The 26,114-nt window shown below is 39.6% G+C and overlaps 1 protein-coding gene across 1 annotated transcript in view; it reads right to left on the reverse strand.

The window, feature by feature from the left end:
• Nucleotides 1-26,114, reverse strand: part of LOC132378312 (adenylate cyclase type 2-like) — a 507,293-nt gene that overhangs the window by 209,456 nt on the left and 271,723 nt on the right. The window lies entirely within an intron of this gene.

The following is a 26,114-nucleotide window of genomic DNA, read 5'->3' on the forward strand; positions in this document are numbered from 1 at the left end:
GTTGTATATAGCGCTGAGAGTAACATTTCCATTGAAGTGAATTCTTGCTTGTTTGTTTGGAGGAAGGAAAGCTTTGGGGAATTTTGTCGATATTCTGTGCATGTGATGGAAGAAATGGCTTGGAAATGTCATGGCTTCAGAGGTATTTATGCTGTGTGCTATATCACTAGTTAACAGTGAATTGTGAGATGAAGTAAAGAAGGACGTCCTCCACTGTACTTCTAGGTAATCAGCTGCTCACATATTCCCAATCCCTTTCATCTTCACGATCCTTTTTAGTGAGGATGTAGCTCAGTGTTACGCTACATCCCTCGCACAAAACAGGCTCTGAGTTCAATCCACACTATGTACAAATGTGTCACACAGAAATTTAATACATTTATTTCATCTTGGGTATATAGACTATCTTGGGTAGATAGTTAAGCATTTTTGACTTTTATAGAAGTCAAATGCTCACTGTAGCTTTCTAAAGAGATTTACTTCTTCATTCGGTTTTTTAAAAAAGTCATCAGAAGTGTTAAAGGGGTTGAGATGAAAAAGAAATGTCCCAGAGAATAATTAAAATGTGCCTTGGAGGAGAAGAACAGAGAATACTTCACATCGACCTTAGATGGTCAATAATGGGCCAAGGATATCTCAAAAAAGTTCTGATATGGTGTTGAATGTGTTACCAAAGGATACTTCTTCACAAAACTCACCTCTTAAACTATACATCTGTAAGCTTCAAATCACAGAAGGAATATCAGTTTTTGAATGGCATTGTAGCATCATGGTTAGTTGACCTGCAATTATTGACATGAACTGAAATTCCACCTAAATCGCCGGAGAATAGCAAGGCTGTAATTTTGCAGACTGAATAAATTTAGAATGAAAAAGTGACAAAACCAATTAAGGATGAGCATTCAATTCAGCTTCATAATAACCTTCATTCCTTTGAAATGATAAATTGAAAGGAAAATATGTATTTCTATGCAATGATAAATGGTAATATATGTATATTGCAAACATCCAAATGTTATCCATATTATTGCTAATGATAAAAAACATATGTTCATTGTAAAAATGTCCATGTATCAAAATTATAATTGGGAAACAGTACTTAAAAGTAAACAGAATTTGGCTTACAAACATGTACATTTTTTAATGTTATGCGATGGATTTGTAACATAAAATCAGTTTTGTAATATGACTGGGAGTTCACAGTGCATAAAATAAATCTTAATTTTGTGCAATCCATTTGAAATATACACAGCTAAAGTCAATCTTCATACAAGTTGGCCTTTGAGATTGGAAGATGCTTGCCCTGTACAGGTACGTTACAGGTATGAACATGGCTCTCTGGGTCAGGCAGGCCTGAACACGGCAGACAAAGCCTTGCATCCATCCTACTTAACCAGATGGATCACCAGGTTTTGCTTTTCTGCAGGATCTGGAGGTGAATGATACGCGTGCCGTAAGTTTGGAACAGATAACGTAAGGCTGAAGAACTGTTCCAGCGGACTAAAAGATTGAGTAGGTACAAAGACAGAGGGATAAGGGCTCCATTATCTGACTCACATTGCTATCACAGTCCATCAGAGAAACAAAACCTTTGAAATCAAGATTTTCTAAAATAATGGTGATATGTACCCACAGTCAAAGCCTAACACTGTTGACTGGACTTTTCTGCCTGTAAATATCAACCTGAATGTCCTAATCTCTGGATTATTACTGATGCCAAAGAAATTATCTGCACAATTTGTCTTCTTTTGTATATTGGCTGTTGATCAGTCTTTAGTTGTGTATAGTTCATCATCAATTCTATTGCATTTCTTTATCTTTTTCTGTAAATGCCTGTAAGAAAATGAATTTCAACATAATGTATACATAATTTGATGGTAAATTTACTTTGACATTGATTCATTTCTAGAGGTGGAATCATCATTGATTCAAAATTGGCACATAGAAACTCTTGGACCTCTGTGCCACTCATTGGCTGGTCAATATTTATCTCATTTGTGCTTTTGTTCATGATTTGCAATTTGGAAGAGCTACAAAGCTTCCCCAGGGAAAAAAAGAATGCACATCATATTCTGCAAATATTGTGATGCTTTCAATTCCAATAACAATGGAAAATAAACAAAGGGTAAAAATGTAATTACAAGGCAGCAAACAGACTGAGCGTTCACAAAGTATTATGATTATACTCTTTGCAGTTAATTTAAATAGCAGATATGCAGCTTCTTTGCCTAAGGCATAATTATGAATATACTTGCATTAGCTCTATTTAATATTCATGGTGCCACATGATTCAATGCCAAAAAATTATGCTCAATGATGATAATATTAAGTAATTGAGAGCAAATGAGAAATCCATTTTGTAATAAGCCTAAAGACTAAAGCTTGCAGTAACTTAGAAACAAATACAATCTTAGTACGTGCCTTATGTAGATTCATTTTCTCATAACCCAGCCATGTTTAGAGACTAATACATGCACAGTGGATTCCAGTTTTTTTGGGATACATGGTAACCAGTACATCTTGGCCCAATTAAGTGGCTGTTCCAATTAGCTGAAGTTTTATGCAAGTAGTTAAAATGTATAAAAAAGATCAGCTACCATTTAACTGACAAATTATGCATTTAAATGAAACACAGAACAAATTATAACACTACCAATATTACTCTAGTACTATAAAATTCTGTATTAGTTCCTAATAGTTATCAATGGAGGAATTCATCCAATGTACGCAATGAAACAAATCAACGCAGGCACGTAGTGCAGATTCTGCACCGCCTTCAAACATTGTTATCAATAACTGTATCCTCCAAATCATCAGTTTCATCATAATATTCAAGATGATTGCTAATACTTTCAAATTCTTCATAGTTCCTAACTTGTTAAAGTAATGAAATTGTTTCATTTTCACTCCTGGCTACTTGAGGCATTTCCAAGCCTGAAAGCTTCAAACTGCAGTGAACAAATTAGCTCAGAATGGTTTTACTACTTATTTATCCCTGACAAAAATCACTGCTGTTTGAATGCAATCATATGTAACTGATGCTATTTAAAAACTGTTCCCTCTAGCATACTGTAGTGTTTAAAGGCCCAACAAGTGATGGTAATTAGAACATGTTTGGCAACAGTCTCCAGCCCCAATTAAAGAGCATATAGTCCAAATACACAAAAGGAATCCCAGCAATTTTCTCGATTAGTTTTTGTTCTTTAAGAATTGTCCTAAATAAACATCTGCATGATTACCAAATGGCCCAATTAACCGGATTCACTGTATTCCATACTTCACTCTTCCATTAAAGAACAAGCTAGAACCTGTGATAGCAGCTGACAGAAGCTCAGACGACTTTGGAGTTTCAAGTTTTTCAGTTGTCTGAACAAGGCCAAAGTCAATAGGGCCATGGACTGGGATGGTTAGAAATATTTTAAAAGAACAGTTGATATTTTGATTCAGAGGAAGAAATATGCCAAACTTCACTACCTAATGTATAGTTTTTAAAGCAAACAACAAAAGACAGCACTTGTTAATGGGTATAATTTAAGATTTATTTATTTAATAATTGCATGTACATTGAAATGCATCATTTGCATTAACAACCAACACACCCAGGGACGTGCTTGGGGAAGACCCGCAAGTGTCACCACACATTCTGGCGGCAACATAACATGCCCCAGGTGTTCAGCAGAAGAACCCATTGCCAATATACAACCAGCAGCAACACCAAAGCAAACTCCTTGGTTAACTTGCACTAGGTTGGTTCCTACATTTAACACTCTGTGTTATATAATGCACCTGTCTTTGTACATCTACACAAAAAAAAACTGAGATACAGGTAATTTTAACAAGCATAGATCACTTATGGAAACAAAACCAGATCTACATCATATCCAAACATTTCTTTAGTGATTGGAAATAATTGTTCTTCATTACCCTTTTTGGAAATCTGTTCTTGATCCACATGGCATCTAACCCTGTTCCAAATGATTACAATTTTTTTTCTCCTCAATTAATCCTTCTGAAGGTCTGTTCCAGGTGAAAACCCATTCTTTACATTAAGACTTCCTGAAATTATCCTAAAGTTTGCCTTTCATCTGTTGAATAAGGAATGTTGAACATATACGTCTGTTAAAAAAAGGATCTCGTGCTTTACATATACATACATCTGTAAGTGCATAAAGATAAGAGATTCCACAGATGCTAGAAATCAAGAGCGACAGGCACACAAAACACTGGGGGAATTCAGCACATCAGGCAGCATCTATGGAGGAGAATAAACAGTCAACCTTTCGGACTGACAACCTGATCGGGCAGTCCTGATGAAGGCTCTCGGCCTGAAATATCCCTTCCGTAGATGCTGCCTGATTTGCCGAGCTCTTCCAGCATTTTGTGTGTGTGTGTGTGTGTTGCAACCGTAAGTTCACTTATTTTCAAGACTGGTTTTAAGAGGGTTAAAGGTGCTCTTGTAAGCACAGTGAGGCAAAACAACTACAATTGTTAATATAAGCAGAAAATGCTGAGCTTTCCCTGTGGGTCAGGAGCAGCTGTCAGAAACAAAGTCTCACAAAATATTGATGTCAATGTGTTTACTTATTGGGACTGCAAATGTGTCTGACCATCTGGCAGGGCAGGTAGGAGGTGTGCCTATATGATGAATTGTGTTGGTTACCATATTGGTGTAGGCAAATACATGGATGTTCAAGACACAGTATGAGCATAATGTTACGTTTTTGTAACTTCAAAACATTAAACCAATTCAAAGGAAGATGCGCATTAACTAACTTCATGCTTACATTAAGCAAGATGTGCATGTATCACCTGGTGGTGTGATGACATATACACTTCACGTATTTATACATACATCCTGTAATGAATTATTTGAATGAACAAGAATGTTTAATCAAACTACATGTAAGGAGAGAGAGAGAGAGAGAGAGAGAGAGAGAGAGAGAGTGCAATCTTGTACATATATATGTGGTGTGTATGTACAAGATTACTGAAATATTCTCAAAATATTACATACACAACACATAGGAAGCTTGTAGAGAAGAGGCAGAGTAGACTGCCATTCATCAAGAGCATGGAATCCTTTCATCTCAGCATCATTTTCCAGAACTATTCTCATAGTTTAGATTACCCAGAAATACACAGATTTTTGTTGTTTTTTTTTCAAAGCAGCGCGTTTCACTGACCGTTTCAATGTACAGTGACAAATAAGCCAATTTATCTTTAATCTATATAAACTCCTGTACTTGCTTCATCTGCCAGACTCCGACATGAAGGAATGAGAGAAAACTGTCTGTCTTATAGGGGGTTTCTGTCACCTCCCTCACAAAGTAGCTAGCAAGATGATGCCTTTTATCTGCAGTACCAATCCAGAAGCTGATAGACAAACATTAAGTCACAGGCCTCTTTAGAAGAACACCCAATGAAGCCCATGTCTTGCTTTGAAACTGCAGTGACAACTGCTCAGATTGAGATAAATCAGTCACAAATCTCTTGAATGTGCACTGGTCTTTATTAAATTAGTGACCAGAATCTTCTCTGTTTTGTTTCTTATCAATAGCTCTTACTACTCCTTATTCCCTCAGTATGACCTGTAATATTTGGTCGTTTCTGATTCTCTTGGCTTTGATCAATTCCTAGAGGAAGCCTAGGTCTGGTATGGGTAACACCAATGCCCGGGAATAGAAAAACCTGCAGTAAGTGGTGGACACAGACCAGTCCATCACAGGCAAAGCTCTCCCCACCACTGAGCACATCTACAAGGAACACAGCCACAAGAAAGCATCCATCATCAAGGACACCCACCACCCACTCTCTTCTCACTACTACCATCAGGAAGGAGGCACAGGATTCTTAAGTCCCACAACACCAGGTTCAGGAGCAGATATTACCCTTCAACCTACGCCTCCTGGATATCAAGGTTCGGGGATTCAGCTGAGGGCCAACAAGTCTGACTAGTAAATCAAAATTGCTATGGAAACAGCAATGAAGAATCCTACACCTGAGTGTCAAGGATGGATAGAGATGGAGGACCTACCTTGCTGTCCTAAATGCCAACAGGTGTAACGGGTAGTAAACAAGAGCTTCTTGAACCAGTGTGGATAACTTCACTCACCTCAACTTCCAATATTTCACAACTTTCAAGGACTCTACAGCTCATGTTCTCAGTATCAATAAATTAAATATTTATTTATCTGTCTATCTACTTTTTAACTTAAATTTGCACAGTTTATCTTCTTCTGCACATTGTCAGTTGTCAGTTTTCATTTATGTGTAGTTTTCCATTAATTCTATTGTAATTCGTTGTTTTATTGTGAATGCCTGTAATAAAATGCATCTCAGGGTAGTATATGGAGATGCAGTATATACTGTATGTACTTTGTTAATAATTTTACTTTAACTTTGCTTTGCACAAATATTCCAATTAATAAAGGAACCTTGTCAGCAACAGCCTGAAAATGTTCTGTGGATTATACAACTTCAGACAGCTCTCTGATTGTTCCAAAAATGCATATAGTTACATAAATATCCAGGAGTAATGCATCATTTAACCTGTAAGTAGTTCATAATATTTATAAAATAGTGCTGAGTTCTATGCCATGTCAACTCTGCAGACCATTAATAAAGGATGTTAGTTGGAATGCAGCATTTGAAAATGACATGAGCAGCAAAAAGCTTGTATTGTACACTTAGTTGAATTCATAATCTGCCTATTCTTATAAGATAACTGTGACCCATTGTTGGAATTGGAATTGGTTTATGATCGTCACGTGTACAAGATACAGTGAAAAGTTTGTCTTAGATACTGTTCATGCGGATCAAATCATTACACAGTGCATTGGGCTAGAACAAGATAAAACAATAACAGAATGCAGAATAAAGTGTAAAAAAATTATTTAAACAAATTGTTAAAACAAATCAGTAACCTCCAAGACCTGGGCCTCAATACCCCCTTGTGCAATTGGATCCTGGCTTTCCTCATCTGTAGACCCCAGTCACTTCAGATTGGCAAATATATCTCCTCTACAATCTCCATCACACATGGACACCACAGGGATGTATACTTAGCCCCCTGTTCTACTCGTTTTACATCTATGACAGAGTGGCTAAGTACAGCATCAACATCATATTCAAGTTGTCTGTTGTAGTCCGTATCAAAGGTGGTGATGAATCAGCATACAGGAGGGAGACTGAAAATTTGGCTGAGTGGTCTCATAACAGCCCCTCGCTTAATGTCAGCAAGACCAAGGAACTGGCTGTAGACTTCAGGAGAGGGGAATCAGAGGTCCATACGCCAGTCCTCATTGGGGGATCAGAGGTGGAGTATCAGTAACTTTAAATTCCTGGGACCTGTCCTGGATGTATCATATAAATGTAATTGCAAAGGAGGCACAACAGCACCTCTGCTTAGGAAAATGCAGAGATTCATCATGACATCAAAAAATTTGACAAACTTCCATAGAAGTGTAGTGAAAGGTGTCCAGACTGGCTGCATTATGGCAACACCAATGCCTTTGAGTAGAAAATCCTACTAAAGGTAGTGGATTCAGGCCAGTACATCCTGGTAAAGCCCTCACAAACATTGTGCACATCTGCATAAAACTCTGTCGTAGAAAAGCAGCATCTATCATCAAAGATCCTCATCACCCAGCCCATGCTTTCATCTCACTGCTGCCATCAGGTAGAAGGTACAAGTGCATCAGTACTCGCACCACCAGGCTCAAGAACAGCTACTACCCCTCAACTATCAGGCTCTTGAACAAAAGAAGATAACTGCCCTCACCTATTGAGACGTTGCCACAACAAATGATCTCACTTTCAGGACTCTTTATCTTGTTATTTCATCTTCTTGTAACTTATTGTCATTTATTTATTTCAGAGAGGAGGCACAGGAGCTTGAAGACATACTGTACATGCAATGTTTTAGGAACAGTCTCTTTCACTGCACAATTACAGTTTTGAACCCATGAACACTGCCTCTCTATTCCTCTTTTGTGCTGTTTATTTAATCGGTGCAATTTATTATGACTACACTGTATTGCTGTCACAAAGCAACAAATTTCAGGACTAATGTCAGAGACAATAAACCTGATTCTGATTCTGAAATGGTTTATTTGACTAAGGCTTTAAGAGCCAATGGTAGGGCAAAGTAAAAGTTAGGTTATAACAGTGAAAGATTAGCAGGTTGGAAGAAAGTTTGAAAATTAAATCATTTTGATGTTTACAATTTCAATTGTCATCCGTACAGACATGGGAATATATGACTATTCATTGCAAATGGAGAAAATTTGAACTTGTTTTGCATGATATGTAACAGTTCTTTCTCAGAGACAATTGGTAAACAGCCAGTTATAGAAAAGTTATTTTATAATTTTAGCCAAAGCCCAATGCATATTTGAGTTTAGTAATTTCTGTTATGTTTATACATTAATTGGAACCAATATTAAAACCAAATCTATTAGCATGGTAACTGCCCTGGACTTGCTCAAATAGAATCCTTGCTAGTTCTAGTAATAATTGTACTAAATAGAAGTTTGAAGTTCAAAGTAAATTTATCAGCAAAGTACATATACTATTGTTACATACCCTGTGGGTATCTTGTGACTGTCACATGAACATGATGTAATTGAGTCTCTGCTGAGCATGATGTAATGGTTTGTGATGGTGGACATGATGTAATTTTCCCGCCAGTGATAGGTCATGTGATGGCCTGTTTCAACAGGTATAAAAGGGGAAAGACTTGTGACGCAGGTCAGTTCGTGGTTTAATTCGTCAGTGACTCCGTTATGCTGCGTATTCATCTCATGACGCAGTTTCGTTTTAAAGTGGAGTTTCACTTTCTATTGTAAGTTATTGCCGGCAGTTTCACTACAATACTGCCAGTCTAGTCCAGTTGGAGAGTGAAGATTTATGGAAGTATAGAGACCTGAAGGATCGAGAAAAGTTAGTGCTGTCATCGGTAATACAGGATCGACCTTATTTAATCTTCGTTTAAAGAAATAGTAACCTGAGATAGTCCCTGCTATAAGAGCAGAAAGGATTGGAGCAGGGTTATTCGCCAAGGAGAAGGTCAGTACCTTTAAGCCGTTTTAATTTCCTTCATCGTAAATCCTTTGGGCAAGGCATATTTCAGCTGGGATCAGCAGTAACGTCACGTCGTCGAGTAATTTGTTACTTCAGGAAAGTCTCTCCTAATTGACTGTGTAAATCATTTGGACTTTTGCATTTATCACTTTAAGAACTGTGTTCGCACTTATCATTTTAGGATCTGTTCGAGTTGCCATATAGCAGTTAACTTACGGTTAAGTTAGTCATTTGTTTACTTTTCATTTGTTGTTGAGCTGAGTTTAATAAATGTTTTATTTGTTTATAAAAAAATCAATTCTATATTCATTGTTGCCATATCATAACACTTTACAAAACCATGAGATCCATTTTTTTTCCAGGCAATCACAAGAAAATCTAAGACCAGAGCACACAGCCTCAGAATAGAGGTGCAGAGTTAGAATGGAGGTGAACAGGAATATTTTTTAGCCAGAGAGTGGTGAATCTGTGGAATTCTTTGCTAAAGGCTGCTGTGGAGGCCAAGTCTTTATGAATGTTTAAGGCAGAGGTTGATAGATTCTTGATTGGTCAGGGCATGAAGGGATATGGGGTGAAAGCAGGAGACTGGAGATGTGAGGAAAGTTGGATCAGCCATGATGAAATGGTAGAGCAGACTCGATGGGCCAGACAGACAAATTCTGCTCCTATATCTTACGTTCTTATGAAAAGCAAAGAAATACAATAAAATCCCCCCAAAAAAACAACACACCCCAAAGACTGACAAATATACAATGTGCAAAAGAGGACAGATCATGTAAATAATAATAAACTACAAAGAACATGAGCTGCTGGGTCTCTGATACTGAGTCCACAGGTTGCAGAGTCTGTTCTGTGCTGAAGATATTGTATATTACTTCTGTAAATGAAAAACTGCTCTGTCAACAATGATTCCAGTAAGGGGTGACCAATTCGACTTTTTCCCATTGATGCCCTGTAATTTCTTTCATTTTATGCCAGCCCATATATTTTTAAAGTGAGGTAGTGGAGCTACCATCAAATTGAAAGAACAAAATAGATTTCAAATTGCAAACTGCATGAACGTGCCTTAGTTACTAAATAAAAGTTTTGCATCATAATTTATACTTTAATGCAAAATAAATGAAGAACAAGAAGGATGATTTTCATTGACTACGTGTTCTCATTCTGACATGTTTGCCCATGGCCTCCCCTATGGTCACAATGAGGCCACTCTCAGGTTGGAAGAGCAACACCTTATATTCCATCTAGGTAGCCTCCAACCTGATGGAATGAACATTGATTTCTCCAACATATGGTAATTTCATCTCCTTCTCCCTTCACTCATTTACTATTCTCCATTCTGCTCACCCCACAGCCCCCACCTTTACCCTTTCTGTTCTCTTCAGCTGCCCTTCACCTCCCTCTGATGCCCCCTCCCCTTCTTTTTCTTCCATGATCCACTGTCCTCTCCTATCAGATTCCTTCTACTGCAGCCCTTTTCTTTTTCCACTTATCACCTCCCAGCCTTCCCATTTCATCCTCTTCCTCACCCCACCTACTTGATTTCACCTATCACCTGACACCTTGTACTTCGTTCCCTCCCCACTTTCTTACTCAGGCCCCTTCCAACTTCCCTTCCAGTCCTGATGAAAGGTATTGGCCTGAAACATCAACTGCTTATTCCTTTCCATAGCTGTTGCCTGAGCTGCAGAGTTCCTCACGCATTTTGTGTGTATTGCCGAAAAACAATGAAGGCTCTATGCATAAAAACATTCAACACAGTTTAAAAAAAACAGCGACACAATTAAGAGTGAATATATTAGTAAGGAATAAGCCAAGGAGATGAAAATTTAACAACATTTTAATAGTAAATTGCGCAGGGTTGGATCAAAACTAACATTACCAATATCAAGACTGCTTCCCCAATAAGAAATGTGTATTTGAGCACATCTGCAGTTGGTTGCACATTGATATTAGATGCTTTTGTGCATTGTGAACAGCTTATAAATGATGAAATTGATATTCACAAAGCTGACAGTAAAAATTCTTCAATCCATTTGTGATATCTTTGTTTTGCTTACATCTGAGGGAAGTAGTAAGACTTTGAAATTTATTTCAAGACTTAAGTAAATACACTATTGTGGAGGTAACAATTCTGCTGAAACTAGAAATACCCCAGATTTGTAATTCCTATTGCGTATGGAACTAGAAAGGGAGAAAAGTTTTCATTTGTTCCATGGACTAGAAGCTCTAGTTATCATCCAGACATTTTGCCTCACTGCTGACTATGGGCCATGCTGGAAAACATATAAAAGTGTTGACCAATTCCAGCACCAAGCTCACAATGAAGCTTTCCTTCCAAAATAGTTTTATTTAAAATATATAGAACATGAGACATTACAGCACAGTACAGGCCATTCAGACCACCTTTTAGTCTATTCCATGATCAACCCAACCCTTCCCTCACACATAGTACTCCATTTTCCTTTCATTCATGATCCTATCTAAGCAGCCCTTAAAATATCCCAAATGCATTTGTCTCTACCGCCTCCATTGGCAGCTCATTCCACACTTCCACCACTCTAGAACATGAGGCTTGTGGTAGAGGCAGGCACATTAGAGACCTTTAAGGGATTCTCAGGTAGCATGTGGATGATAGAAATTCATCCAAATGCCCTTCCTCCTACACTTTACTCCAATCACCTTAAAGCCTTCGTATTAACCATTTCTGCCCTGAGAAAAAGTCTCTGAAGGTCCACTCTATCTATGCCTCTTATCATCTTGTGCACCTCCATCAAGACACCTCTAACCTGCCTTCACTCCAAAGGGCTCCTGACACCGAACATTTAAATTCAGATGCAACAAATAGCCTGCAGTAAACTATCTTAGCAAAACTAGGATGTAACTGCAAATCTGCAACACATTGATGGAGAAGACAAACTGTAAGAATTCTTCATGCCTAACTTTATTATTTCCTCAAGTACCTTATAAACTCCAGGGCCAGTTTATTGGGTATCTCCTGTATGATCTTGGTCATCTACTGCTTTAGCCCATCCATCTTAAGGTTCAACACTTTAGGCATTCGGAGATGCTCTTCTGCACACTGCTATTTGTAACACATGGTGTTTGGAGTTCCTGTCAGTTTGAATCAGTCTGCCCATGCCCCTCTGACCCCTCTCTTCAACAAGGCATTTTCATCCACAGAACTGTTGCCCACTGGATTTTTATTTTGCTTTTTACACCATTCTCTGTAAATTCTAGAGACTGTTTGTGAGTGAAAATCCCAAGAGATACTCAAAAATTAGATAAAAAGATAAAATTAGATTAAAAAAAAGATACAGAAATTCCTCAAGCTACTCTGTCTGTCAACAACAATCGTCACATGGTCAAAGTCACTTAGATCACATTTCTTCCCCATTCTGATATTTGGTCTGAACAACAACTGAACCTCTTGACCATATCTGCATGCTTCTGTACATTGAATTGATGCCACATGATTGGCCGATCAGATATTTGCACTAACAATAGGTATACAGGTGTATCTGATAAAGTGGCCATTCTGATACAACAAATAGCCAGCAGTAAACTAGTTGAGCAAGGCTAGGATATAATAATTAATTAGCAATGTATCCATGGAGAATGAAAAATTGAAAAACTAAGATTTTTTCATACCTAATTTTATGATTTCCACAAGTTCTTGATAATAAAGAAATTAAGAAGCCAAGTGTCAAACGTGCTTGCACAGTTAAAATATTTGTCTCCCAAATTAAAAGACTAGAAGATGTGCATAGCTGTGAGAATAATATTACTTTACATCTGGATTGCTACATCCTGATGTAAATGTCAGAATGTGTGTGTGTTGTGAAAATGAGGCTGATTCAATCAGAGACACACATTGGGAGGCCAGTTAATAAAAACTAGAAGCACGTCTACTTTAAGGTAAAATGATTACACACCCCAAATGGATCAATTTTTAAGAAACTGAATTGTATGGACATTTGTGAAACAAATATTATTTTATAAACACTAATCCAGGCAGTAGTCTTACAGAAGTAATTCTTGGTGACGTATTTTTCACTGTTAAGTAACAAAAAGTTCTTCGGGAGAGTCATATTAGATACATATTTATGACTTAACTTTTCTTTGTTGGATTACTCTTGGTTATATTGTCAACAGATAAAAATTATTTTCATAACTAGCTGAATTCATTTAGCAGTGAAAATACATTGCTAAGATTTGTTCCTGTAAGACTGGTGCATTGTTCATCTTAAGAAAATAATTTAAAATTTGCTTCACACATGTCCAAGCAATTTATATCCACTTACAATGTAGCTTCTAAAAGTCTTCTGATAAATTTGCCAGCTTTGAACAATATTCCTCCAAGACAAACATCTTGAGAGTAAACATGTTTACTTGAGATCTTAATCTTTTAATTCAGAAGCAATAAAGTTGAAAATGTTCTCAGACAATACTTATTTGCTCAGACAACTCTCATTTTCTGGCGAACCCTGAATATGCTGCAGTTACACAATAGCCTTGATGTTCAAGGACACAAACTCCTAACTTTAAAACTGCAGCAGTTTGCATAATGCTTTACAGCACCAGCTATAAGATCAGGGTCCGATTCCTGCTGCTGTTTGCAAGGATTTTATAGATTCTCCCCTTGTTGGTGCACTGGTTTCCCCACACATCTCGAAGATGTATAGGTTATGGTTAGTATGGTTTATGGTTACGGTTGATATGATGGCACTGGAAATATGGTAACACTTGTGGGCTGCCCAGCACAATCCTCACTGATTTAATTTTAATGCAAACAACACATTTCATTGTGTTTCAATGTATGCGTGACAAATAACTCTAATCCATAATCTTCATAACAAATACATAAATCAATAAATTACATTTCTCCTAAGAGCTATCCTTTAACCTTTTATAAATTGAAAGACAATCTACCTACAAAATCAGAGCAAGTCCTTTGACCTTTAAACGTTCTCTGAAATCGTCTTGGAAGTCATTCAGTTGGTAAAGAGTATTCAAAACCCCTATTCAAATATGATCAGTGATGGCTTAAAGGCAGATCTTGCTGGTGATGCCACCAAGCATGATCGAACAACAAAATGTCGCTGAAGGATTTTGTCTTAACTTCAAAACTTCTATCTTCAACCTGAACTGTTATTCCAGTTTCTCTATACAGAGGCGCTGTCTGGACTGTTGAGCACTTCCAACATTTTCAGTTTTTATTCCACTTTGCTGAGGTTACCACAGACATTAACTTTAATGTGTTACAATCCTGTTAAGCAGGACCTGAAAATATTTACAGTGGCTTGCAGTTTGCTGCCCACTGTGTTATCTGGAAGATGCCTATTGCCCTCTATTTATTTTTTGTACTCATTCTCTTAGACTGGAGGTGGAGGAAGCACATGGCTTTGCAAGGGTTATAACCCACCTCATGCTGAGTGCCATCGACTGCACAAATGTCACTTTCTTACCGATACAGACCAAATGTTATTCAGCCTTCAAATGGCTCTCAAGTATCTATCTCGTCTGCAACTGTCAGCAGCATATCAAAGAGATCCGTGCCAATTGCTTTATAGCAATCTGTTGCCCTATTTACATTTAAGCCAAAAAAAACAGATCTGAGGTCGGCAATCACGCCTTTAGTCATAAGATTTTACAGCACAGTAATAGCCCACACAGCCTCGCCGCTGCCTGTAGAGTTTTTACACTCTCTGTGCAAATTGTCCTGTAATTAGGCTAGGATTAAGTCTGGGGATTGGTGGGCAGTGCCACTTGAAGGCCAGAAAGGCCTATCCCATGTTGTATCTCAATAAAGAAATATAATAAAATCCATCAAATTCATGCCAATCATCAAGACCAAAAGACATAGGAGTAGAACTAGGCCAGTTGGCCCATCAAGTCTGCTTCACCATTTAATCATGGCTGATCTTTTTTTCCCCTCCTCGTTCGAAAGGTTTCAATGAGATCCCCCCTCATCCTTCTAAATTCCAGTGAGTACAGGCCAGAGCCATCAAACATTCCTCATAGGATAACCTTTTCATTCTTGGAATCATCCTTGTGAACCTTCTCTGAACCCTCTCCAATGTCAGCATATCTTCACATCTTTTCTTAGATAAGGGGCCAAAACTGCTTACAATATTCAAGGTGAGGCCTCACCAGTGCCTTATAAAGCCTCAGCATCACATCCCTGCTCTTGTACTCTAGACCTCATGAAATGAATGCTAACATTGTATTTGCCTTCCTCACCACCAACTCAAACTGCAAGTTAACCTTTAGGGTGTTCTGCACAAGGACACACAAGTCCCTTTGCGTCTCAGATTTTTGGATTTTCTCCCCAAATAGAACATTGTCTGCATATTTATTTCTTCTACCAAAGTGCATGACCATGCATTTTCCAACATTGTATTTCATTTGCCTCTTTTTTGCCCATTCTCCTAATGTGTCTAAGCTCTTCTGTATCCTACCTGTTTCCTCAACATTACCTACCACTCCACCAATCTTCGTATCATCTGCAAACTTGGTAACAAAGCCATCTATTCCATCACCTAAATCATTGATATACAGCATAAAAAGAAGTGGCCCCAACATTGGCCCCTGTGAAGCACCACTAGTCACTGGCAGCCAACCAGCAAAGGGACCTCTTATTCCCACTGGCTCTCTCCTACTAATCAGTCAATGCTCTAAACATGCTAGTAACTGTAATATCATGGGCTCTATTAACTTGGTAAGCAGCCTCGTGTGTGGCACTTTGTCAAAGGCCTTCTGAAAATCCAAATATACAACATCCACTCCATCCCCTTTATCTCTCCTACTTATAATCTCCTCTAAGAATTCCAACAGGTTAGTTAGGCAAGATCTTCTCTTAAGAAAACCGTGCTGATTTTGTCCGACCTTGTCCTGTGTCACCAAGAACTCCATAACATTATCCTTAACAATTGACTCCAACAACTTCCTAACCATTAAGGTCAGCCTAATTGATCTATAATTTCCTTTCTGCTGCTTCCCTCCTTCCTTAAAGGGTGGAATGATATTTGCGATTTCCCAGTCCTCTGGAACCGTGCCAGAGTCCAATGATTCTTGAAAGATCATTACTAATGTCTCCACAGTCCCTACTGCTACCTCTTTCAGAACCCTAGGGTGCAGTTCATCTGGCTGAGTGACTTATGTACCCTTTGGTCTTTCAGCTTTTTGAGCACCTCATCCCTTGTAAAAGTAACTACACTCACTTTTCTTCCCTCGCACCCTTCAACACCTGGCACACTGCTCGTCTCTTCCACCGTGAAGACTGATACAAAATACTCAATTAGTTCATCTGCCATCTGCTTGTCCCCCATTATTATTTCTCCAGCCTCATTTTCTGGCAGTTCTATATCCACTCTCACCTCTCTTTTATTTTTTATATACTTGAAAAAGTTTTTTTTTCTATCCACCTTGATACTGTTTGCTAGCTTGCTTTCATATTTAATCTTTTCCATCCTAATGATTCTTTTTGTTGCTTTCTATATGTGTTTAAATGTTTACCAATCCTCTAACTTCCCACTAATTTTTGCTTTGCTGTATGTGCTCTCTTTTGCTTTTCCATTAGCTTTGACTTCCCTTGTCAACCATGGTTGTACTATTTTGTCATTTGAGTTCTGTATTTCTTTGTTTTTGGAATAATTCTGTCCTACACCTTCCTCATTTTCCCCAGAAACACACACCATTGCTGTTCTGCTGTCAGCATCTCCTTCCAATTTACTTTGGCCAACTCCATCTCATACCTCTATAATTTCCTTTACTCCATTGAAATACTGCTAAGTCAGTCTATACTTTCTCCCTAACAAGTTTCAAGTTCAATTCAATGATACTGTGATCAATGCCTCCTAAGGGTTCCTTTACCTTGAACTCCCTAACCTCCTCTGGTTCATTACATAACACCCAATCCAGCATAGCTGATCCCCTAGTGGGCTCCATGGCACACAGCTCTAAAAAGCCATCTCATAGGCATTCAGCAAATTCACTCTCTTGAGATCCAGTACCAGCCTGATTTTCCCAATCAAGCTGTGTGTTAAAATCCCCCATGACTATCATAAGATTGCCCTTTTGACATGCCTTTTCTATTTCCCGTTGTAATCTGTAGTCCACCCCCAGCCATTGTTGGGAGTCCTGTATATAACCCATCAGGGTCCTTACACCCTTGCAGTTTCTTAACTCAACCCACAAGGATTCAACATCTTCTGATCCTATGTCGCATCTTTCTACTGATTTGATGCCATTCTTTACCAGCAGAGCCACACCACCCCCTCTGCCTACCTGCCGATCCCTCGGATGCAACATGCAACATTCTGCTCATAACTACAACCTGCCATGATTCAGTGATCTACTTTCACCAATCCTACATCAATTATTTTGAAATTTCCATCATAGTCTTACTATTTCCTCCCAGGTTTCAGCATTCACTGAAATCCACACAGAGGTGAATTAATGCACCAACCTGCACCTCTTTGGGAAATGGAAGCGGAGTAGAGGACCCAGTGGAAACTCATATAATCTCGGGATGAAGGCGCAAACTCCACACAGACCAGTACCCAAGTTCAAAACTGAAAGTAGGTTGCCGACGTTGTGAGGCAGTGCCATCCAACTCCGAAGTAAAACCAGAAATTTCAAGGAAACCCCCCCCCCCCATCAGGACAAGCATCATGTATGGAAAGAGAAACAGGATTGGCATTTCATCTCAAGGGCCCTTTGTATCACTCTGCTTGCTTGGGGCCACTGTCAGCTCTGACTCAGAAGTTCAATCATTCAAGTTCTGCTCTAGAAACGTGAGTAGAAATGGCAGGTTGCGCATCAGGATGTTCTTCCGAGGCAGAGTATTGTACAGCTTGGAACCAGGCCACGCTGACACAAATCATCCGAGCACCAACTCCATAGTAATCCCATTGCCCAGCATGAGGCCTATGGTCCTCTGTGTGATTCAAGTTCTCCTGCAGACACCTCCTAAATGCTGCCAGCAATGCAATCACTCACTCACTCGGGAAATGGCTTCCACATTCTTACTGCTCTCTGGGTGAAGAGGACCTTCCTTTAATCCCCTCCAAATCCTTTCCCCCAATCCAGGTACTCTAGTTTAATTTGCCTCAGGTGTGAAGAAACATTTCCTGGAGCCTCAAGCACAATATAGTGGAGAAACTCAGCATCCATGGAGGGGAATAAACAGTTGAAGTTTTGGGCCTTCATCAGGTCTGGAGAGGAAAGGGAAGGAGCCAGATTAAGAAGGTGGGGAGACGTGAAGGAGTACAAGCTGGCAAGTGACAGGTGAGACGAGGTGAGGGGGAAGATAGGTGGATAGACGATTGGGATTGAATGAGAAGTTGGGAGGGGATAGGTGGAAGACAATAAGACCAAAACACATTGAAGCAAAATTAGGCCATTTGGACCATTGAGTCTGCTCCATTATTTATTCATGGCTGATCCCTCTCAACCCCACTCCCCTGCCTTCTCACCATAACCTTTCATGCCCTAACTTATAAGAATCTATCAACCTCCGCCTTAAATACACTCAATGACCTTGCCTCCATAGCTGGCTGTGACAATGGATGCTACAGATTCACCACTCTCTGGCTGAAGAAATTACTCCTCATCACTATTCAAAATGACGTCCCTCTATTCTGAAGATGCGCCCTCTGGTTCTAGACCCTCCTACAATAGGAACTACCTTTCTACATCCACTCTGTTGAGGCCTTTCAACATTTGATTGATTTCAATGAGATGCCCCCTCATTCTTCTAAATTCCAATGAGTACAGGCCCAGAGCCTTCAAACGTTCCTCATATGATAAACCTTTCAACCCCGAAAAGGTGAAGGGCTGAAGAACAAAGAATCTTGACAGTGGACCACTGGATAAAGTGAAAGAGGAGGGGCACCAGAGGGAGGTGATGGGAGGCTAAGGAGAAGAGATGGAGTCTTGAGCCTGCTCTATCTGTGCTACTCATTGTTATCTACCTCAATCATGTCCTCTCTTAGCCTCCATCACTCCAGGGAGAACAGGTCCAGCTTCTTCAGTCTTTCTTCATAACTGGATTGCTCATCTTGGTGAATCCGGTTAGTAATTCCTTGTATTATCACACCCTTCCTTCAGTATACACTGGTGACCAGAATTGCACCTAGTACTCCAGCTGAGGTCTGACTAAGGTTTTAGAAAGTCGGAGCATAACCCCCTTACTTCTGTATTCAATGTTCTATTTAATGAAGGCCAGTATCCCAAATGCTGTTTTAACTAGGTTATCATGGAAAGGGTGCAGAGAGGACTTATCAGGATGTTGCCATGACCGGATGGCCTGAGCTGTGGAGAGAGGTTGGACGGACGAGGAGAATGAGGGCTAACCTTCTCAAGGTGTATAGAATCATGAGGGGCACAGATGGCATGGAGCTACAGTCACTTTCCCAGGATAAGAACATGGGTTTGGAGTGCAAGGGGAAAGATTTGAATGGGACCTGAGGGGGGATGACTCATTAGTGCGGAGGGTGGTGGGTGTGTGGAAAGATTTGCCAGAAAAATTGGTTCAATAACAACACTTAAAGGATATTGGTACATGGGTAATGTTTAGACAAAATGCAGGCCAGTGGGTCTAGCTTAAATGGACATCTTGGTCAATGCAAATGAGTTGGACCAAAAGTCCCGTTTCTGTGCTCAATTGCTCAGAGGTTCTTATCTTTCGCAAGAGATCAGCTTTATTTTGTCAGCTGTACGTCAGAACATAGAAACATGCAGTGAAATGTGTCATTTACATCAAATCAAATCAGCGAGGATAGTGCTGGTGTCAGCTCGCCTGTGTCACCAACGGTCATAGCGTAGCATGCCCGTAGCTGGCTAACCCTAACCTGTATATCCTTGGAACGTGGGAGGAAAGCAACATACAAACTCCTTATAGACAGTGCTGGGAGTTGAACCCCAGTCAATTAAAGAAACACTAAGACCTACAAGACTTAAAAACATCCAAAAAGAAGAATTTCATGTAATAAAAATAGAAAGTGCTAAAAATACACAGCTGGCTGGGGATCTTCTATGGAGAGACAAACAGTTAACGGTTCATAGTAATGGCTTTCCTCTCTCCATGGATTCCCCTAACTGGCAGAGCATTTCCCACATTCTTGTTTTCATTTCAGGAAGAGAAAATCTGTAGATTTTGTTTTTGTTTGATTAAAGCATTCCTTGTATTCACCTCATGATGAAATTGTCACTTATCTTGAAAAATCTGAGACTCATTCAAGTACTTGGCACTGAATTGTACAGAATTAATGATCTTGAACTACTGGAACAACTGTATGAGAAAGCTACTTGAAGTTGATGTTCAACTCAGATGACAACTATAGTCGAAGAGCCATCCAGCCGAGACCTCAGGGGTGGAGCTGGTGATGACTCGTCACAACGGCAGTGAAGGTGGAGGAAGGCTGCAGCAGCGAAGAGTGTCTGGTCATCTTGCATTCCGTTCCACTGGACCCTGACCCCGATCTGTCAAGGACAGATTTAGTTTCTACAGGTTACATGGTCGGCACAACATTGTGGGCCGAAGGGCCTGTAATGTGCTGTAGATTTCTATGCCTATGACTGACTGCTGCCAATGCATCAGCCTCCACATGTTAAACTAAGTCACGCACAGGCGTTCTCCATTAAGGGAATGCACCCTAACATCTGGAATTCAGTCCTGTGGTGATCAGCAAATGACAAAGGGGACAGGATTATGTGGATTCCAGACTGGCCTCTAAACCCAGATGAAGACCCGTCAATAGGCATTCCCTTAGGAGAAGATCATACTCGACTCGAGTGATCGCACTACTACCGCTCTGTACAAAACACGGGAAGCATAACTGGACTGGATCTGGGTCAGCCCTGAGATAAACCTGCAGCCCAAGATTGAACACTAACTACCTGTGATGATATTAAGATCTCAGTTCATTTGAGTGCTTTTCAGTGACTGTCTTGAATTATATTTCTGTGCATGTCAGTTCCCAATGCCCCTGTGAGGGGCAGATGAGTCAACCCCTCTTGCTAGTTGCTTTGTATTCAATGACAGCAGAGCACCTTTAGAGAAACATGAGGCACGGTGAGCTCAGCTTTGCTCCTGGAGAGGAAAACAGAATTACTAGCGGTCAGGAGTCAAAAGAGTGCAGCTTATTGAATCAGACAGAGAAGGATGGCAGAGTAAAGAAAATGTGACTGAAAGTTCAAAACAAAACACAACAACCACTGAGTAATCTATGAAGCTTGGCTAAAAGCAAAGTTGTGATGTGTTTTCTGGTTTATGCTGGCCTCTTTTTCTACTGATGATTTTGTTGAATCAGGGCAGCATGCAGATAATTAACACTGAGCTGAACTGAATATAGACCTTTCAATTTTGTGTATTATATTCTGTGTTTTTGCTTGTTTGTTCTTCTTGCCATTTGCGTGGTTTGGTTTTTTTTTGCACTTTGTTGAGGTTGATGTTTTTTCTTTGAAGGGGTTCCATAGTTTTCTTTGTTTTGTGGCTGTCTGTGGAGAAGACAAATCTCAGAGTTGTATACAGCATACATACTTTGATAATAAATGTACTTTGAATCCTTTGACCATAAGACAAAGGAGCAGAATTAGGCCATTCAGTCCATCGTGGCTACTCCCCAAGATCTTCAGTAAACTTATAATCTGAATGGTGATTAATAAGAAGAGTATTTGAAATCTGTTATTGGGATAACAGAGTGGATTAAGGTTTCAGCAACGAAGCTAGAGGGAAAAAACAATTTGACTGATGTAGTCTTGATGACAGGGTGATATGAAGAGGACAAATTATCGTCAAATGGTACATGAAGATAAGAACTATCCTTCAGAATGACTAACATGTGATGGGATTAAATAATCTGGAGAGTATGGAAACGCAAGGGAGATGCATGAGATGCTGGTGGAGCTCAACAGGTCAGGCTGCATTTGTGGAAGGAATTGCACAGTTGACGTTTCAGGCTGAGTCCTGGGTCTTGGCCCAAAAATTTTATTTATGGTCCCGGTGTAGGTTGATGGGAGTAGGCAGGTTAAATGGTTCTGCATGGACTAGATGGGTTGAAGAGCCTATTTATGTGCTGTACTTTTCTTGGGCTCTATTTATTTAATTATTTAGAGCAGATCAAGTTGACTTTCTGTTTCTATAGATGCTGCCTGATCTGCTGAGTTCCTCCAGCACCTTTTGTGTATTGATCTGGAGGGTATGGATATGTGATCTTATTCTTCTCAGCTACAACTACCCCGTGTTAGTGAACTTCTGACTTAGAGGTAATGAACCTCACATCTGAGACTGCAGGTTACTTAAACAATCCCACTGAAGGATAATCAGAGCTTTGGCTTTGTGCCAGTGCAACGACGTTTGTCATTGCACCTGTGCACACAGTATGAATTGTAGCTTTGCAGACCGAGTTCATTCATATACTAAGCGTAGGTAGTTGAGCTTCATTGTCTGGGTTGTAGGAGTACTTTCAACTAGGATTAATCACCCTACACGCTGGTATAAAATATCCTTGCTCATGGAAGGAGCATTTGCATTATCAGACCATTAATCATGCAGAAACTTGTTCCAATATTTACACTGTCAGAAACTGTTTTCATTGGCAGAGTGGTTACTCACTGGATGATGTGAGGTGATTCATAAAACAATGAAATATGAAAGAATGGGTTTTCAGCAGGTTGCTGGGGTTTGTATTTGGAATGTGTTGCCTGAAAGAGGAGTGGAAGCAAATTCTTTGGCATTATATAGTATGTATATGTTATATGTGCGTTACAGGAACAGACCATTCAGCCCGGAAGCGTCATTGCCAGTTCCTGGGGTCTACATGAGTACCCTCTCACCTTTTGTCATCAAACACATACTTGTATTCCTTGCTCCACAGGTTAGTTTTAATGAGGTTTCTCTTAAGTTCAGCAAAGCACATTGACCCAACTGCACTTCCTTTTGCGATCAACACACACAAAATGCTGGAGGAATTCAGCAAGTCGGGCAGCATCTATCAAGAGGAATAAACAGTTGATATTTTGGTCCGAGACCAAAGAAGCAATTCTGACGTGTTCCTCTCCATAGAACCTGCTGGGTTCCTTCAGCATTTTGTGTTTGCTCCAGCACCTGCGGATTTTCTTGTGTTTATGATTCCTGTTCTACGGACTATTTCACGTAACATTTTTTTTTAATGAACTCCAGTCTGTAAATAAGAATTTTAGAAAAGCAGTTGCTGGAAATCAGAAATTAAATCAGAAATACTGTAAGTAATCATGTCAGAAAGTAACTGTAGAAAGAGAACCAGGTTTAATATTTTAGTCTGAAAATCCTTCAGCTCTGACAGAACCTGAAATATTCATTCAACTTTTTCTTTCCACCAGCTTAGTGATTTTAGCATTTTCTGTTTTCATTCATTATTGGTGAAGCTTTTAATGTCCAATTCTGGTCCAGTCAGTATGTGAAAAAAAAAATCTTGTCAATGCCTATTTTACTGAATCTTTTCAAAAGCTTTCAAAAATCTCCTTTCATGTCCTAGCAGATGAGAAGATTTTCACCCCTCAGGAGTGGCAAATTGTTTCTCAGGCACTACGGCCAAATTGAATGTGTATTAATGCACTTTGTATAGTGTTCTTCACTACCAAAGAGTGCTTCCATGCTGGATGGCAGAGTGGAGATACATCTCTACCAAAGGAGGTGTAAGGAACTCCTTCTCTCTACTAGCCTGCAGGTCACTCTTGGGCAAGGTGTAACACCTCCACCCCTGACCAGGGTCACGTGAAGCCATGGGGAGCAGATGGTGGAAGGTCGTGTGGGCAGCTGGTGCATATCACAAGTCCCAGTAATGCGACCATTGACACCAGGCAGGCAATCTCTGAAGAGTACTGATAAAGGCTGGGATCACCCAACTTGTAAAGACACTGCCCAGAAGAAGGTAATGGGAAACTTTGCCAAGAACATGGTCAAAGATATGATTACCCATGTCATACTACATGGTCCTCAAAGATGAAGACATCTGTGATGCATTTCTTTTGCAAGTCAATGATTTCTTCATAATTTATAATACAAGAACTGCTCATTAAAATTACACTGTTGCATTTTACAGTTGTAGCATAAATTCTACCTCTTCTATTACAGTCCTCTTAATAGATAAGCCAGCCATCTATTAATCCTTTGGGTTATTTTGTTTAATGTGCACTTGTCCACATTATATTAATGATATACAGGACTGTGCAAAGGTATTAGGCACATTTATTTAGCTAGGGTGCCTAAGATTTTTGCACAGTACTGTGGTAATTTTATGTATTGTACTGTACTGCTGCCGCAAAAAAACCCAAATTTCATGACATATGTGAGTGATGACAATTCTGATTCTGATATGGAACTCTGTTGTGGGCTGAGAGTGGAAAGGGGGCAGGGAGAGGGGAATCATGGCTGGGAAAAGGGAAAGGGAGAGAGGAGTGAATGGGAGGCACCAGAGAGACACTTAGTAATGATAAATAACCCATTTGTTTCGAATCAAATGACATTGCCTGGTGTCTCAGGGCTGTTTGTGTCTGCGCAACTCTACCCCCACGCTGGCACTCCTTCCCTGCCACCTGTCCCATACCCCTCCAGCGGCACTCGCCATTCCCAACATCCTTTGCTCCAGCTCTCTGCCCCATGTTGGCAAATATAGTAGTCTACAAAAGAGTTATGCACCAGAGCTATATATACGTGGCTAAGACATCTGCAGAATACTGTATGTGTCAGGATTACGAAGAGCCAATGAACCACGCTGTTTTTAGAATTTTATTGCTTGGAAAGCACTTCTTTCTAGGGCAATTCCAAGTGGATTACCTCATATGCTTTGATACTGGAAAGCATTTGTCACAGGCTTTCCCATTTCTTCAATCTATTTGCATGTCTTTGTAATTGAATACTTCTATCTACACTGCTTATAGTTTGCTGTTGACAAATAATCAAGTCACGTTTAAATACAGTGAATATGGATCCTGAAACAGAATCAGAATCTGAATTTGTTCCTTTGCAGCAGCAGTGCATTGCAAATCATACAAAATACTATAAGTTACAATGAAAAATATATACAAAAATAAATAAGTAATGCAAAATGAGAGTAAAGTAGTGAGGTAGTGTTCATGGGTTCGTTGTCCATTCAGAAATCTGATGGTGGAGAAGAAGAAGCTGTTCCTAAAATGTTGATTGCGTGCCTTCAGGCTCCCGTGTCTTGTTCCTGATGGTAGCAAAAAGAAGAGGACATGTCCTGTATAGAAGGGGTGTATATTCATGGGGGTCTGAATAATTACATCTATCCGATGTGTGTATGTACTTCCCAGCCACTTTTTGAGACAGATCAATAAGTTGCTTTGAATTCCAAGAGGCTAAGGAAAGAGGTCCTCAGCTCAATAGAGGCCAAGATGAGGCAAAAACTGAGGTAAATACAATGATTAGCCTGGTATCCCCTATAAATATTTTAACCTAATTGCTTGAGTGGTTGGCAAGTTAACTGTATGCTACTTAAATAATGTTTAATTAAACTTGGACACTTTAATTGAGCCTCGCCATTAGAAATACCTGTTGTAGTACATTATTGGTTTATTAGAGCTATCTATAGATTCAAAATCATGATACTGTATAAGCCAACTTTATTGTGACTTGACATTTGCCAAGATGCATTAAGCTGTTCCTTCTTAATAAATCAATGCAAAAATTGAGCAGCTCTGTTTCACAGTCAGCACTGAATGCTATAAAGAGCCAGCTGTCTTTTGCTTGTTGAAAAATTCTTGGTATTGATGCAGGGTAATTATTTTCCAAAGGTATGATATAACATCACTGATTTTGCAGACTTTTTAAAGTTATCTGGAGGAAGTGATGGCAATTGAAATGAAGGCTTATTGAAGCTGGCTAAGATTGTATTTAACCCAGCCCGCTGTCTACAATTCCTATCTGCAATTAGCTGGGACCAGCACAGAAGTCTAAACAGGTAACCTCTACCACTTGGAACCAGGCTGAAGAGTTTCCCCTTTCTGCCAAAGTTAGTGAGGTTTAT

This window comes from Hypanus sabinus, chromosome 20 (assembly GCF_030144855.1).
Source record: "Hypanus sabinus isolate sHypSab1 chromosome 20, sHypSab1.hap1, whole genome shotgun sequence".
NCBI lineage: Eukaryota > Metazoa > Chordata > Chondrichthyes > Myliobatiformes > Dasyatidae > Hypanus > Hypanus sabinus.